This window comes from Oryx dammah, unplaced genomic scaffold (genome assembly GCF_014754425.2).
Source record: "Oryx dammah isolate SB20612 unplaced genomic scaffold, SCBI_Odam_1.1 HiC_scaffold_25, whole genome shotgun sequence".
Lineage (NCBI taxonomy): Eukaryota > Metazoa > Chordata > Mammalia > Artiodactyla > Bovidae > Oryx > Oryx dammah.
In genome coordinates this window covers 95107185-95117252 of record NW_024070209.1, presented here as the reverse complement: position 1 = coordinate 95117252, position 10068 = coordinate 95107185, and the positions used below count along the sequence as shown (strand labels likewise).

At 51.2% G+C, this 10068-nt stretch overlaps 1 non-coding gene across 1 annotated transcript; it reads right to left on the bottom strand.

Moving 5' to 3' along the window:
- Nucleotides 1–1922: 1922 nt before the first annotated feature.
- Nucleotides 1923–2035, bottom strand: LOC120852377. The gene has a single exon (XR_005718551.1). It is a non-coding gene; the product is annotated as a U5 spliceosomal RNA (small nuclear RNA).
- Between the last annotated feature and the right edge of the window lie 8033 nt (nt 2036–10068).

Genomic DNA, 10068 nt, shown 5'->3' with positions numbered 1-10068 from the left:
CCACCTATTAGCTGTGTGACCTTAGGCAAGTTGCTTTACCTCTCTGAGTCTGTTACCCTATACACTTCCACGTGGCTCATCAGGGCCACTCCGTCTTCATCCCGGCAGCCATGATCACCCTCCATCCAGCAAAAGCCTCTTCCCAGGCCTCTCTTGCTCTGTCTCTCATTCCCAGGTGTGATCTCTGGGCCTGGAGGACTGAGTTTGCCTTGCTCTGCACTCACAGTAACTCCAGCACCAGAGCAAGCCTGGCACAAAATAATGTTTGTTTAATGAGTGAATGGATGGAAGAATGAGTATTCCTATGTGAACGCTCTGGATTTAATATGGGGCAGGCATGGCCCGGCACAGCAGCCCACAGCCACTCCCTCTCTGACCCCCATCCCTATCCTTCTACATTTCAGTCTGCTTTGAACTTTAAAGGAAGTCCAAGTCTCATTCAGCAAACATTTATTCAATTTGAGTAATTATGTCCTGTTGGGAGTTGGCAGATGGCAAAAGATGACTGGGAGAAACTCTTTGTCTTCTCATATAAAAAACATCCTCTCTCTCTCTAGAGGAGCCTAGAGGCTCCCAGCCTGGGCTCTGCACCCCCAGGCTTCATGGGGTCCTTGCCTCTACACCACGCCACCATGGCAGGACCATAGCACCTGTGCCCATTGCACAGATGAGGAGAGTGAGGCTCAGAGTTCTCAGTAACTCACCAAGGTCATACAGCTAGGGGGAAGTGGGGCAAAAAATTTGACCAGGTTTCATCTGATCCCAGACCCTGCAGTCTCAACCCTTCATAGTTCTTGACTGAGAGGCATGTGACATTGTAAATAATGCCATTCTGTCCTGGGTTGCCTAGCTCTGCCTCACTCCCTATTTTTGTGCGACACTAAGCCAGTCATTTCTCCTCGATGAGCCTCAGTTTCCTCATCTGTAAAATGAGGCTAATAATCCCTTCTCTACAGAGTCATGACAATTACATGAGCTAGTAGATGGGAGCTCAGAACTGAGCAACTTCACTTTCACTTTTCACTTTCATGCATTGGAGAAGGAAATGGCAACCCACTCCACTGTTCTTGCCTGGAGAATCCCAGGGACGGGGGAGCCTAGTGGGCTGCCGTCTATGGGGTCGCACAGAGTCAGACACAACTGAAGCAACTTAGCAGCAGCAGCAGCAGCAGCAGCAATAGATGGGAGCAAGATGTCAGAGGTAGAGCCAATTTTGTGACTGTGTGTGGTCAGAGGGGCAGAAACAGCTGGGAAGTGGTTGCCTCAAAGATGAAGCTCTTGGCTGAGCCTGAGGAATCAGCGCCCAGTGCAGTGGCCAGCATATAACAGGTGATCAATAAACTTTGATGGAATGAATGACTACCTTCTGCTGGTGCTGCCAATTGTTCTAGAACATGGACAGAGGCACAGAGCTTGAACCAGGGTTCCCTTGGATAGACACTGAGAATACAGGGGACGCAGTGGAGCAGTACAGCCTAGACCCATTCTCCAGTCTAGGCCAGGACAGCCCAAACCCATCCTCCAGCCTAGGCCAGGATGGCCCAAACCCATCCTCCAGCTTCATGGGCTCTGCGTGGGCACATGAGCCTCGGGACACATGGCCCAGACAAGTGCCACACAATCAAAATGGCTGCCTCAACACTCAAGATGGCCACCACACCTGACAAGATGGCTGCCACACAGCTGCCCCAGCTGCCCCAAAAACCAGTGTCCACGGGGTACCAAGAGCCCCACTGTGACTGGATTCAAAACAAAAAAAGCATTAATTGTTAAATTGTGACCAGACTCCCAATAGAGTGAGTCAAAACTCAGGCAGGGCAGCCTAAACTCTCTCAGGAATAAGAATCCAGTCACCCCATCCCTGTGCCCCTGAGAATGCTGGGTAATTACTTTTTCCCTTTTGTCTGTTTTTCTTTTCGCAGAACCACCAAGAAGCGGCCTCAAAAATCAGTTAAAGCTTCCAAAGTGCTTCTTTCCCCAGAAATCTTTTATAAAAGGTGAAAGATTTACAAGACCTGAAGAGCAAACCAAGCAGGATAATTGTTTTTGGAATGACCCCAATATTTTCACCCTGGCGACCCCAGCTGGGCATCTTGCCCCATATTTATGATTCCTGGTCCTCTGCGCACCACCGAGTGACCTTTCTGAGCCCCCTCTGTGAGCCCCCAGTCCCTTATCGGGCCTGTAACTCACCCTGACGCTATCTCTCGGGAGGGTCTTCTGCACTTTAATTTAACTCCCCTCATCGTTATTTCCCGGACTTCAAGGTTTTCTCTTTCAAATTGCCCTTCCCGGGACAAGCATAATCTGTTTGCCATCAAGCCCAATAAATATGTTTGTGCGGGAGATGGAACCGTTTGGGGAGAGCGGCTCAGGCCCGGGAAGCCGCCTCTGGCTCTCAGCCCCTTCTGGGCAGCGATGGCTGGTCTGCGTGTCCTTGAGCCTTGGTCCTGGCGGGAGCCACTACCTCAGTTCTGAGGCCGAGTGGCTGGTTGTAACAAATAAAGATACAAGACACTTGGTTAAATTGGAATTTCAGATAAACAATGAATTTTTTTAGTATAAGTATGCCCCATTCAATATATGTTTTAAAAAAAATTCTTCACTGTTTATCTGAAATTCCAATTTAACTGGGCATCTTGGGTTTTATCTGGTATCAGCTTCTGGGGGCCACCTCACTCACTTCCCTGAATGTAGAGTAATACACTGGAGAGTGTTTATTTACCAGTGTTGCCTTAACAAAGGACCAGAGACTGGGTGGTTTAAACAACAAAAAAAAAGTTTTTCTCATACTTCTGGGGGCTGGAAGTGCAAGATCCAGGTAACCAAGCAGGACTGGTTTCTTACAGAGTCTCTCTCCTTGGCTTGTAGATGGCCCCCTTCTCGGAGTTCTTACATGGGAGTTCATCCCTCTGTATGTGTCCTAATTTCCTCTGCTGAAACAGTCCTTGGATCAGGGCCCACCATAGTGACCTCACTGTAGCTTAATTACCTCTTTGAAGACCCTGCCTCCAAATACAGTCACATTCTAAGGTACGAGGGTTGGGCCTTCAACACAAGAATTTTGTGGGGACACATTTCAGTCCACTATGAAGGGTGTTTAACTCCCTCCCACCAGAAAGCTCCAGAGTCTGGGCTTACTTCAGGGCAGCCCTGGAAGACAAGAACCTTGCCTGTCCATCCACCGTAGGTTCTGCAGGGCCCTGGCTCAGAGCAGGCCCAGCACGAACTGTGTCAGGGTCCCGTCAGATTCACCCCCACTCTCTCCCGACCTCACCATCCTGGCAATACTGAGGGGTGCCCCCACAACCCTGCAAGCTTGTACCATCAGTCACAGAGTGCAGAGCAGGGATGAGGCACAGGAGCACAAAGGCAACTTGAAATTATTGAAATTATCCAACCCTAAAGTTGTTCAAACCTGCCTACCCTGATGTTTTGATACTGTACCACAGCCATGAAAGATATTACCTTTGGGGATAGCTTTGGGGGAACGGTATCCCAGACTCTTCATACTATTTCCCAATTTCCTGTAAGTCTATGAACAGTGAATAGTGTCACCCCATAGCCCAAGAATCGAACCAGGGTCTCCTGCGTTGCAGGCAGATTCTTTACCAACTGAGCTATCAGGGAAGCCCCTGCTGCTGCTGCTGCTGCTGCTGCTGCTAAGTCGCTTCAGTCGTATCCGACTCTGTGCAACCCCATAGACGGCAGCCCACCAGGCTCCTCCATCCCTGGGATTCTCCAGGCAAGAACAGTGGAGTGGGTTGCCATTTCCTTCTCCAATGCATGAAAGTGAAAAGTGAAAGTGAAAGTGAAGTCGTGTCCAACTCTGTGCGACCCTATGGACTGCAGCCCACCAGGCTCCTCCGTCCATGGGATTTTCCAGGCAAGAGTACTGCAGTAGGGTACCATTGCCTTCTCCCAGGGAAGCCCCTGTAAGTCCATAACTAACATTAAAAAATTTTTTTTAATTTAGAAAATTTTTAAATGAGAAATGTGCTGAAGAAATCAGAGCCAAATCTATGTTTGCCTGTGTGCGAGCCAAGTCGCTTCGGTCGTGTCTGATTCTTTGTGACCCTTTAGACGATAACCCTCCAGGCTCCTCTGTCCTTAGGATTCTTCAGGCAAGGATACTGGAGTGGGTTGCCATGTCTTCCTCCAAGGGATCTTCCCAACCCAGGGATCAAACCCACTTCTCCTATGTCTGCTGCACTGATAGGCAGGTTCTTTACCACTAGCATCACCTGCAAAGCCAAGTCTGTGTTTACATGAAGTTCATTAAACCCCAGTGAGAATACAAAATACTCTAATGATCCAGATTGAACTATGAAAGATACAATAGATACAATTTATAAACTCAAAGAACTTGAGTGGGAAAGTTAATACATAAGTTTAACTGATACTACTGTAAAAGAGGCAACACTGAAACAAAATAGGAAAAATACGTAAATATTGGATAATTAATGGATACATAATAATAAAGTTTAGTAAATAAGAAATAGATAATTGGAGAAAATAATCACCTCATATCTTAATGCTGGCTGATTTTCTCTCCTGACCCCAAGATTGACAGATTTTCATTGCCTTTATCCAGTCTTGTCTCTCTTTGATGTGAAGGTTTATTTTTACTTATTTTTAGACTAGCCCATTAGCTTCTAATATTTCTAAATATTATTAAATTAATGTCGGCTTCTGTACTAGATAATCCACATGAAATTAAAAAAAAAAACAAGTGGAAAAAAGAATGGAACTATGCCTTCGAGAAAATGGTACAAGAGCAGGAAAAGTTGAATCAGGCAACGTGATGAGACAAAGGCTTACCCCAGGAGGAGCGGCCGCCACACAGGAGGCCTGTCTGTGTGTCTGTCTCCTCTCCCTCTTATTCTCAGAGCCTGGCACAGAGAAGGCATGAAATAAATATTTGCGGACTTTTTGACTGACTGAGTGACGTCTTGGTTGGTGGTCTGCTCATGGCCTCCCTGGTTGGTGAGCCCCCACAAGCTGGGCCCCTGAGGCCTGGTCCCCAGAAGCAAAATGCAGCCGTTCCATCCCACCAAGGCCCTGCCTGTGTCCTGCAGCCAGGGGCAGCCACCCCCTGTCCTTTCTCCAGTGCCCTGGCATATGAGCAACCACCTCGCTGGGTACCTGGCTGCAGCAAAGGGAGGGTGCCAGGGCAGTGAGCCAGCCCGTGCCTGCCCAGGAGGCCCAGCCCAGCTGTTTGGGGAGGCCATGGGCCTGTAAAGACACAGTGCTTCTGCGAGGTCCTCCTGATACAATAAAAGATTATCAGCTAAATAAAACAAGGAGTGACTGGGGCCACTAAGCCCTGTTGGATTGAAATCGTGTGAGCAAAGTGGTTTTCTCTGAGAGATTTATTTCCTGCACTGGCTTCAGGCAGCCAGCCCAGCCGGAAAGAATGGGGTTGGTCTCCCTCCGTTGGGGTTGGTGGGGAGGACACGAGTTTTTATTTAATCTTCCAATGAGCTGGAACAGTGAAGACAGCGTGAATGGACATTAATTCTGAAACAAATTATTAAAGTGCGATCTGGGATTCCGGGAAAGCCATCTACCCCCTGCCTGTCTGCCACTTCCCCTCACCCAGCCCATAAAATCCCTCCCCTCTACTCAAACCCCAACACAGGCTTTCCCATCCAGAGAAGAAAAGCCTGGAACTGACCTGAGCCCAGGGCCCATGGAACATCGCCCTGGCGGGACAGCCCCTGCCCTCCAGCTGACACCATCTTCCTGCTGGGCCTTGGCCCCTCAGAGGGACTCCTTACATTTTATCCCCTCATTACCTGTATCTGTGATCAAGGATGCCCCAGGCAGAGATGGCCACCACCTCCTTCTCATGGGCCCAACCTCCATCGGCCTCCACCAGCTCCGGCCCCCTTCCTCACACCCAGCCCAGTCCAGGCCAGCAAGGACCTCACTACCATCCTAAACTGTCTGGCAGTCCACTCTCTACTGCTGGGCCCTGCCCAGGCACTGCTCATCTGAGAGGAAAGTGATCTGGAATTCAAGCAGGAAGCCAGAAAGCTTGAGCTGGGCAATCTGAGGCCTCTGGGTGGGACTTGGACACAGAAAATGTCAAACCCAGCATCCCGTGGTGGCCAGTCTGGGAGAAGGGAGACAGCCAGTACTGAGTAACTGGGAGAGGGTACGCCAGGCACAGGGCGGTAGACCAAGGGGCATCTCAAGTCAGTTGGGTGCTGGAGGAGTTCAGAGGGGCTTCCAGAGACAAGACCCCTGTCCCGGGCATGGAAGGAGGAGGAGGGGTATAGCACCCAGACCCAGAGGAAGCAAAACTTCAGAAGCTCTGGAGGTAGAAAGAACATCTACTGCTGCACTCAAGATCTATCAGAGTAATGATAATCATGAGAGTTAAAATGCATGGAGCACTTCCCATCTGCTGGGTCACATGCTTTACCTGTGTTCTCAGATTCTAATCTTCCCAACAACCCACAAGGACGTTACTGTTGTTTAGTCACTAAGTCTTCCTGGTGGCTCAGTGGTAAAGAATCTCCCTGCCACGCAGGAGAGGCAGGTTTCACCTCTGGGTCGGGAAGATCCCCTGGAGAAGGAAATGGCAACCCACCCCAGTATTCTTGCCTGGGAAATCCCATGGACAGAGGAGCCTGGTGGGCTACAGTCCATGGGGTTGCAAAAGAGTCAGATATGACTTACCAACTAAACTACAGGGAGGTGGGAACTACCAATATTCCCATTTTACAGATGAGGAGACTGAGGCTCAGAGAGGCCAGCTGCCCAAAATAGTATGTGGGAGAATTTGAACCTAGGTCTCTCTGACTCCAGAGACAAGGCCCTACCGCACCCTGCCTCCCCTGGACCCCATGCAGGCTTCCCCCACTGGTCTATGTTGGGGCGGGCAGGGCAGCATGCAGATCAGCAGGCTTTGAAGCCATGTCGGCGCCAGCGAGTCAGAGCACGGTCAGACCCACTTGGCCTTGTCTTCCCTCTTTCCTTCATCCCTTCCCAACTCTCTAACAACAGAGCCTGTGTCCCTGGGTGCCAGGGGTTGGGCGGGATTGAGAGATCCTGGCCAGGTAAGTTCTCCTGCCTGAGCCGATAACCCATCACAGCCATGTGCCTAGATCCACCTGCCCAGGACTCACCTTTTTTAATGATCACAAACACATTTTATCATCATTATTATTTTAGTTTTTTTTTTTTTTTCAATTTTTTGGCCACAATCAGCATACAGGATCTTAGTGCCCCAATCAAGGCTTGAACTCATGCCCCCTGCAGTGGAAGCTTGGTGTCTGAACCACTGGGCCTCCAAGGAAGTCCCAGTAATCAGAAATCTCTTGAGGCCAACTTAGCCATGTATTATACCCTACCTGTCCAAGGTAGACAGGCCACTCTGGGCTCCCGATTCCCAGAGCCTGGCATAGATCAGGGCCGAAGGTTCACAGGGCTCCTTCAGGCCAGGCTGGGAGCCTCACCTTCTGTTCCTCCCGGCAGCAATGCCTCCATCCACTTGGCTGTACAAACCTGGAAGGGCCTTCCTGCCTCCCGTCCATCACCCCATAACCAATCCATCAGCAAGTGTTTGCACACGTTGTGCTTATTTGCTCAGTCGTGTCTGACTCTTTGCAACCCCATGGACTGTAGCCCGCCAGGCTCCTCTGTCTGTGGGATTGATTCTCCAGGCAAGAATACTGGAGTGGATTGCCATGCCCTACTCCATGGGATCTTCAACACCCCAACACAAAGCACACCCCCAGTCGGCCCACTTCTCCCTGCTCCACCACCTCCTCCCTGGGCCCAACATGCCCATCTCTCACCCCTCCATGACTCCCAACCATACCCTCCTCAGCAACATCTGATGGGTGTCAGTGATGAGATCGCAGACAGGAACCTCGTGTGCGACTGTGTGGCAAATAGAGCATTCTCTTGTTCTCTGATGATGGGGAAAGGAGTACATTTTACATTTTCTATCAGCCTAGACAACAAAAATGATGGAAACCAAGCATTCGGGAAGGATTTAGTTGACAATGACCCTTTAATCATGTCACCTCTCTCCAGCTGACATCCTGCACACCCCTCTGCCCAAGCTGGTTTGCTCAGGTCAAATTTGCTCACTCAAGACTTAAATGTCTTCCTCCCTTTATCCAGGATGGGATGGGGAGTCTTTCTTGATCACTGCAATTATTTTGAAAATGCTGTCTCTTTATCCTCTGGGTCCCTCTCAGGGATCTCAGCCCCCCAGGACCAGGTGCCCCATCCTCCCTTCCCCATCGGCTCAGAGCTTCTGGGAGGGGTAGCTGGACCCACAAGCAGCCCCCATGGGTGATGACAGCCCCGCCCCAAAGATTCCGGTCCTTCCACACTTATGGGAACAAAGCCTTGAAGGATGAGAGAAGAGGGGCAGCTAGTCTGGAGGGGAGACTTGGCAAGCCAGCGATTCCTGGAGGGCTGGGTTAAGAGGCTGGGATGACTTCCTTGCACAGACACTGATAATAATAATAGAAGCCTGCCAGGCACAGGTCTGGTCCCTTCCGGGTGCTGGGCCCTGTGCTAACACTCTGCGTGCCCACACCTCCCCGCTGAGGTGGATAATTGTGTTATTTTCCCGTAGACTGGGAAGCTGAGATGCAGAGAGGGTGGGCACACCCTCTAGCTAGCACAGTCCTGATTCAAATCCCAAAGCCTGGCTCCTCACCGCTGTGCTCCAGGCCTGGCGCTCAGCGGTTGGGAGAACCCAGCACAAAAGGATGGGGAGGGGCAGTGAGATGGAAGTGGGGTGGCAGGCTGGGCCCTGGAGGTGGGCCCGGGACCGAGTCAGGACTCGGTCCAAGAGCAACAGGAACTCACGCCTGGGCTTTAAACCGGAGAGGGTCATGGTCCGGTTTGGGTTTAAAGGCTGCTTGGCTGTCCTGTGTCAAGTGGGTAAGAAAGAAAGAGGCTGAGGCTGTGGGGGCAGGAAGGGGAGGGGAGAGAGCGGGGTGAGGGAGAGAAGGGGGAAGGAGGGAGAAATGAGCAGACCTCACGGATGCCACCACTGTGGTCCCTGGGGGAGCTGGTGACCCGAGTTGGCAGAGGCTCTGGGTGTCTAAGGCTCAGAGCCCAGCTGCAGCTACTGCAGCACCCCCTTACTCCCCACCCCCCACCCTCAGTCTCCCCAGTCCAGCCCAGCAACTATTCCGCCTTCTCCTTCTTTCCTGCTGGATCCTCCCAGGGTCCTTGTCCCGCCTGACTCCAGGGAAACTCCAGAGTCCCTCAGGGAGAAACTGCAGAGATGGGGACCCTGAGGTCTGTCTGACTCCCGACCTCAGCTCTTGCACCTGCTCTGTGTGGCTGCTGCCAAGAATGAACCAACCTGCACACAAAGCAGCCCCTTTTGTATTTCTGAACTGCTCAGGACTTGCCCAGTAGCAGAAAGAGTGAAAATGCAAACCATCTAAAGTCAGTAACAAGTTCAAAAGCCAAGGCAAGAATAAGTAGTGACAATTCCTACAGCCTGTCCTGCGGGAAAGCCTCTGGCCAGGAGCGGGGTCTTGCGCCCATATATGAACCAGTCACAGTGCCAGGACGGGGAACCGTGATGTGCTGGGCCTGGAGGGCACCTTCTTCCTTGTGCTCGGTGGTGGGTGCTGGGTTTGCCACCAATAGCGTGGGACCTCAAAATCAAGTTACTTCAAAGCCTGTTTCACGAACATCTCAGAGAGGTTAAGCAACCCGTCAAATCACCCAGCTTCCCCTTTCATTGCTCTGAACCTGTGCTCTGAATCCCCACCTGCAGGGGCAGAGCAGGTTTCAGAGAAGGGACAGGGCACACTGGTGGCCCCTGTGAGAGAAAATCCAGACTTCTTTTTTTCTGGCATTAAGGTCCTGCGAGGCGACCCCACTTCCCGTTTCCCCCTGTGACCACATGCCTCCTACACGCGCTGCCAACCGTAAGTCCTACTGCTCTGCTGGACTGCAATTACCCGGCAGGGCTAGGGCCTCAGTCCTCTCTAAACCTCCTCTCCTTTCCCTCACCTTTCCCAGGGCAGAGCCTGGCTCAGGACAAGTGCTTCTGAAAGGTTCTGTGTGGATTCTCAA